This window comes from Crinia signifera, chromosome 5 (genome assembly GCF_055691185.1).
Source record: "Crinia signifera chromosome 5, ASM5569118v1, whole genome shotgun sequence".
Taxonomy (NCBI): Eukaryota; Metazoa; Chordata; class Amphibia; order Anura; family Myobatrachidae; genus Crinia; species Crinia signifera.
In genome coordinates this window covers 158,195,840-158,202,640 of record NC_139221.1, presented here as the reverse complement: position 1 = coordinate 158,202,640, position 6,801 = coordinate 158,195,840, and the positions used below count along the sequence as shown (strand labels likewise).

At 43.1% G+C, this 6,801-nt stretch overlaps 1 long non-coding RNA gene across 1 annotated transcript; it reads right to left on the bottom strand.

The window, feature by feature from the left end:
• Positions 1–3,319: 3,319 nt before the first annotated feature.
• On the bottom strand, positions 3,320–6,595 carry LOC146079583 (uncharacterized). Its single transcript, XR_014474623.1, has 3 exons — positions 6,464–6,595; positions 4,870–5,085; positions 3,320–3,902 (listed from the first exon to the last, which is right to left on the bottom strand). It is a non-coding gene; the product is annotated as an uncharacterized LOC146079583 (long non-coding RNA).
• Positions 6,596–6,801: the final 206 nt, after the last annotated feature.

Sequence of the window (6,801 nt, the reverse complement as noted above, 5' to 3'; positions counted from 1 at the left end):
AGCAGTCAGTATTTTCCTCCCATGCTGGAACATAAACTAGACGCACTCCCTCACCCTGCAGTCTGCGCTATATCACACTGATGCTGTCCCTCTCCCTGCGGCCTGCCCTATATCACACTGATGCTGTTCCATCCCCTGTGGCCTGCGCTATATCACACTGTTTTCAGTTTGCTGTGCAGCAGCCAGGTGGGTAACAAGTAAACAGCATACAGTATAAACAATATAAATTGGTGGGGGAATAGGTACAGTCATAAAGAAAGGTATTCCGAGGGGAAAGCATGTTAGATTATGTGCAAAGGGTTAAGGTGCGACTAGACAGTGAGGTGTTCATGAGTTCACGTGTCAACAGATGAACCGCTTGAGGAAAGAAACTTTTTAGGCTTCTGGTGGGAATAGCCCTGTAGTGTCTGCCTGATGGCAGCAGATTAAACAAGCCATGGCCAGGATGTAGTTGGTCCTTGACTATCTTTGTTGCCCGCTTTTTTGCTCTGGACAGGTACATGTCTTGGACAGAGGGAAGGTCTGTCCTGATTATCTTCTCCGCAGTTCTGACTACCTTTTGGAGTCTGCATTTGTCTCTCTCGCTGAGGGAGCCGTACCAGACCAGTATTGAGGAGCACAGAACAGACTCCACAATTGCGGAGTAGAAGAGGAGCAGAAGCTTCTGTGGGATGTTGAACTTCCTGAGTTGCCTAAGGAAGAATAGCCTCTGCTGCGTTTTTCCAACAATAGTATCAGTGTTGGGCCCCCATTTAAGGTCCCAGGAGATTGTGGTTCCTAGAAACTTGAAGGAGTCCACTAGCGACACCACACTGTCAGCAATTGTTAGCGGAGGAACACCAACAGCCTTCTTACTATCCAAGCAAGATTTAAATAATTAAATTGTAACTATTGAATGTGTAAAGGTGCTCATACATGCTGCGATAATTGCCTGTGTTTCGGTCCCGATCGCATCACACACAAATCGCATGCGATTTGCATGCGATCGGAACCTTTTTCAAAAAGTATGTGCAGCACATACTTTTCGATCTGTGCGATGGGATGTGTGCGGGAGCAAATCGCACCGTGTATGGGCACCTTAACAGTTGTTTAGACACTGCTTCAGCTTAATATCTGGGCAGAATTTGGTTATTCAACAAGATTCAGGTAATATCTACCTATATGTCACAGGTCCTTTCACTTATATTAGATATTTACATTACCAGTTACTGTATGTAGGTTGTCGATATTGTGGGACACCTTTACTATCTAAGAATTACAACATATTCATCACATTTAATATGATCTAAAAAATGACACAAATAATCCTGGTGCGGTAGCCTCTGTCTACATTTCTCGACAGACTCTCGAGGTGCAAGAGGACCACTAGTGTCTGTCTCCCCAGTGGCGGTGGGCATTTTTAGAGGGGAGTAGGGTGGACAGAAACTCTAAGCCCCTGACGTGCCACCCTACCCCTGCCTTATCCCAGCCCACTGCCAAGATGAGCTCCTGGCAGCGTGGAATAGCCGGCAGAGGGGACCAAATTCTGCCTGCTATTTGTAACCCCACTCCTTTTTAAGAAAGAGTGTTACATATCAAATTAATCAGCACAATTTTGTTCACTGCAATGCAGTAGCTGGCACTGTGAGTTGCCATCATTCACCCAACATTGTGCCAGGTGGGGACTCTAATACCTCATTTCCACTACACAAGCCGGGTTGCAACCAGGATTTTGTACACCACTCCAACCCGGGCGTGACCCAGCTTGCAAACCTTTTTCCACTAGTGTCCCCACCCGGCATAATTTCTATGGCCAAATACTACTAAAGGCACTTCACTTGTCCAAAGCTAAACCTTGTAGCAAAAGAAGTGGTAGCACTAACTTTATCTAAATTTGCCGTAAGCAAGATGAGATGAAAAAACATATGTCACGTCTTTTCTTCACAGGTGGAATGGCTCAGCCACAGGATTATACAAGTTACATTATGTACCATGGCACCTCATTGGCAGAATCTATTCAAATTGTTTTTAAAAAATCTAAATACTATGATATCATGTTAGGACCAGTCGTCTGGGTGTGGTATGTGACTCCGACAGTCGGGATCCCGACAGCCATTATCCCGACATCGGGATCCCGACTGCCCGGAGTCAAACAGCATGGCGAGCGCAAAACAGCCACTTACGGGCTCGCTACACTGCGGGCACAGTTGCTCGCCACGTGAGCCACCTATTCTATTCTCCCTCTATGGGGGTCGTGGACCCCCACGAGGGAAAATAGCGGGTGGCCGTCGGGCACCCGGCTGTCTGCATTTTGACAGTCGGGATCCCGACGTCGGGTAAATGACTGTCGGGATCCCGACTGTCGGGAACCCGTCCGGCACCCCAGTCGTCTATGTCTCCAGAAATAATACAAAGGCCGAGGCGTATCCTCCTGGAAATAAAAGAGACCAAATCATCTTGAAACTACTTATAAATGTAGGCAAAGTGATAAAAAAAGATCGCAAACGCTGTAATTTGCAGAAAACATGTCAGTATTGTGGCTATGCCTGCAAACTGCGGTATGGTTCCAACCACCCTGATTCCAAACAGAATCAGGGTGGTTGGAATTGAAAAAGCCCCATGGGGCAAATGGCTTCTCTGATTAACTTACTGTAATTAAAAAGTATAAGTAGAAAGGACTATTACAAAATAGAATTACACATTAGATAAATGTTAAAAAAAAAGAACTCTAAATTGCAGTGTAAAATTAAAGCAGCCAGTATTTACCCTGCACAGAAACAAAATAACTTGCCAAAAATCTAGCTCTCTCTGAACATGCACAGTTGCTGTCCTCTATACTTCCACTGCCCAATCTCTGCCCCTTCATCCACTTGGATGTGTGGTAGACTAGATCGCATTCTTTCCAGCTGAAATTGGAAGTTTTTATACTTTGTAATGGTTTTTAATTTCTGTGTACATTTGTGTTAACATAGCATTTAAATAAAAAAGGAAATATGCAAAGGCAAAAAGATGTTAAGTAAATGCATTATTTTATTTGTAAAACATGAAATTAATGTAATTCATATATTTCACTCTTTAAAATGTCATTCCATATTTCCATACTTTTATTTCTATGGCCTTGTCTTAAGCCAATAAATTATATAACTCTGTCTCACTTAAACAGTACAGTAAACCAGTGGCAATGGCAAGTTTAAAGTTTGAAAACATTTTAAACGATGTTGTTTAATGCAACCCTCCCACCACTTTAAAGTATATATGGCGCAAATAAAAGAAAATGAGAGTATAGCAGAATAATGCCCCCAAATTTGCAGTAGAGTACAACATGAAGAGTGAGGAGGAACGCAGCTTTAGGCGTGAAGGCACTAAGACCTAATACACTTATTAAACACTCTAAAATAACAAGGCGCAGTAGCTTTATTGTAGAGCCCTTGTTCCAGTAACTTTCCAGTCTTCGCATCGAGACAGTTATCTGATCTTTTCCTGATTTTGTGTTGGTGAAGTGGCTGTAGCAGCAGGTATCAGCCCACAGAATTATATGTTCCAGCGCCACAAGCACTGGGAAAATTTAGACACTGCACAGCAATGTTTTCGCTGAGCAAGGATTAAGGGGAGCACCACAGAGAGGGGGGGTGCGGAAAAAACACAGTCATAACCCTTAGACCACATTTCCAAACTGATCCATATTCCTAGTGACTGCATAGTATAATTATGGCAACAGCTCTAGAACCTACATAACTCCCTTTGATTTGCAGTCACATTGCCTACGGGCTTAATTAGGGAAATTACCAATTTTCGGATTATTGTTTTCTATAAAAAAGACAAAAACCTGCACAATGAAATCTCTAAATATCATCTTCTCTGCTGTCTTCATCATCCAGATCATCCTCTGCATCCACAGACTCCAAATCATCTTCATCATCCACCTGATGTAAAGGGACAGATCACATTAGCCCTAATTCCACTCTGTTCATGTTTATTTTCTTTAGTTCTAATTACTAAATAAATTAAAACAGAATACAATAGGGACAAAAGTTGACAGCTCAACACAAAAAACTTGCATACTATCATAATGTATACACATGTATATCGACAATTATCAGTGATCCCTTACAACCTTTTCCAAAAGATAATAAAAATAAACTCTCAGATGTTACCTACTCACACCCCTTTTACATCGCAAATGCCGGGTTATACCAGGATTTGTACGAGGGTCCGTCCCGGGAGCGACCTGGCATTTGCAGTATTTGAAAAGGGCCCTCCTGGGCTGAAATCCATTGGAGCCAATCAAACAACACAGACAACTCCGAGTTCATTCACTCTGCAAGTTCAGAGGCATATCGGTCACGTGACCAGGAAGTACCCAACCGTACTTTCTGGTCATGTGACCACTATGAATAGCAAAGGAATCTCACCATGTATACACACCATTAGAAGTGGGTTAGGGCTATTCTAATGGTGTGTACACACGGTGAGATTCCTTTGCTATTTAATTTGATTGCTATGTAATCTTTGCTAACTCTACTATTTACATACAATTCATGCTATCTACATTTGATTTGCCCTATATAGTCATTGCTGCACTGTCTATTTGGCTCTTCGATTTCAGCTGAATGGGAGCCTGCATCGAATCAGGATAGAAAGCTTAAAAACATGTTCTATCTCCATATGATGTATATGCGATCCCGATTCGATTTTGACTATATAGTCAAAATCGAATGTCAAATTGTACCGTGTGTACAGAGCATTAGGGTGGGGGGCTGAGGAGGTTTAGGGTGGGTGGGTTCCTAGTAGAAGATATACTTACCAGACCCCTAATTGGGTGGTCTCCATTGGAATGCTGCTGTGGGCATCCTGTCTGACAGTTATCCCTACGTATTTCGTGGACCATACCTGTTGTCCAAGTTCTTTCAATGTATTCTTCAAATGGAGGATTTTCTGGTCTTGATCAGCCAGAAGTATTAACAGATCATCTTGTTCCTTCTTGGACTCAGCCAGGTCCTGAACTAACTTCAGTTTCTCATCTTGTAAAATAGCTGTTGTACTGCGAGCTGAATCCAGCTCCTGTTTTAAAGAAAACTTCTCCTCAGTCAATGTTTTTAGATCTTCCTACAAGAAAAATAAATGGTGGTAACAAAATGCAGTAGTAATTGCAAAATTAGTAGTAAGAGTAATGAGAACATATAGTAGTACACTGGTTTAGGAAGATCAGTGTACACATGCCTGTAACTAATAAACCCTCACCCTCAAGCACCTTGAGGAGTAAGTACACCATTTAAAAAAAGGTACTTGTTTCCTAGCAGGGCGCCCAGATTACCTACGTACGCTACCGTACCGAAATCGCATGGGCCGTTTTAGTGCCATGCGATGCGATTTTTCAATGTCATTTATTCACTGCTGTCTTGGCCCCAGGGGATCACATCGCACCTCCCGCAAAATCGCATTCGATCGCATGCGATTTTATAGGGTGTGATGCCATGCCATTAACTATACACTTGTATGACATACAATGAGGTTTTACTGACCCCCCACTATCCACGCCACCCCGAAGCGTGGAGAGCGCAGTGGAACATGTCCGCCTGACCTTTTAATACCCCCCCCCCTTTCCACATCGGCGTGGAGTTGATTTTATATAGTGTGGCGAGCCACAGATACCGAAGCGTGGCGAGCGCAACAAGCCCCGCGATGGGATGCGGATTACGTTACATGTATTCCGCTGCCCCTCATGGGGCTCGCTATGCTCGCCACACTTCAGGATTGGTGGCTCGCTGCGCTCGCCACACTATATAAATTTAACTGCACACCGCTGTGGATAGTGGGGGTATGAAAAGGTCGGGAGGATGCGTTCCTCTGCTGCACTTCGGGGGTGGTGTGGATAGTGGGGGGGTTCCTCAATCTCATACCATCTCATATAAGTGGATAGTGGGTAAATGGCATCGCACCCTATAAAATCGCATGCGATCGCATCGCACTGCAAGGGGCAAAAAAAGAGCAGGAAAATCGCATCGCATGCAATCGCATTGCATGCTGAAAACGCATGCGATGCGATTTTCTTACGCAGAATCGCCCGCTAAGCAATTTGCTTAGTGGGCGCCCTCCTAGGAAATAAGTACCTAAAAAAATGATTAATCCTGACCCCAAAAATTAATACTCTAACCGTAATACCACCACAATTAATCTTATTACCTTAACACCCCAACCGTTACCCTTCATTTTAACCCTGGTCCTAATACGCTAATACCAACTTTAACCCCTAACCCTAATAACCGTACCGTAAAAGGGCAGACTGAATGATGCAAATGCTTTTCTGCCATCAAATTCTCTTTATAGAACAAAAATTTGTTATGTGCCTTTTTTAGCATAATAAAAGCAACACAAATTTAGCACATCCTCTGTCATTTCATATAAAAAAAATTGCTTCAATATTTGCCATTTTCATAGAAATTCATCAGAAATAGTACTTCCTCTTACACCTACATCAAAATACCTGATCTATAGGTGTGGTGGTTATGTAGGGATGAAAAATCAAAGATACCGTTTGCAGCTCAGCAGCTTGCTCAGAAACTCCAGTAATTTGCTCTGTCTGACCACTTGCTGGACTGTGCTTCTGAGAACAAAAAAAAACACATCAAAATGTTACTTTAAATCTGGGGCCTCAAACTTGCGGCACAGGGCAGTATTCAATAAGGATAATTCGCCCTGTTTCACGGCGAATTTGTGCTATTTTCGCATTGGAAGGTGATTTTGTGGGTCAGAAAGTGAATCACCCTATTCAACGTGCACTTCTCGCCATCTTTCTAAGTGATTTCGCCGTGTGCCACCTTG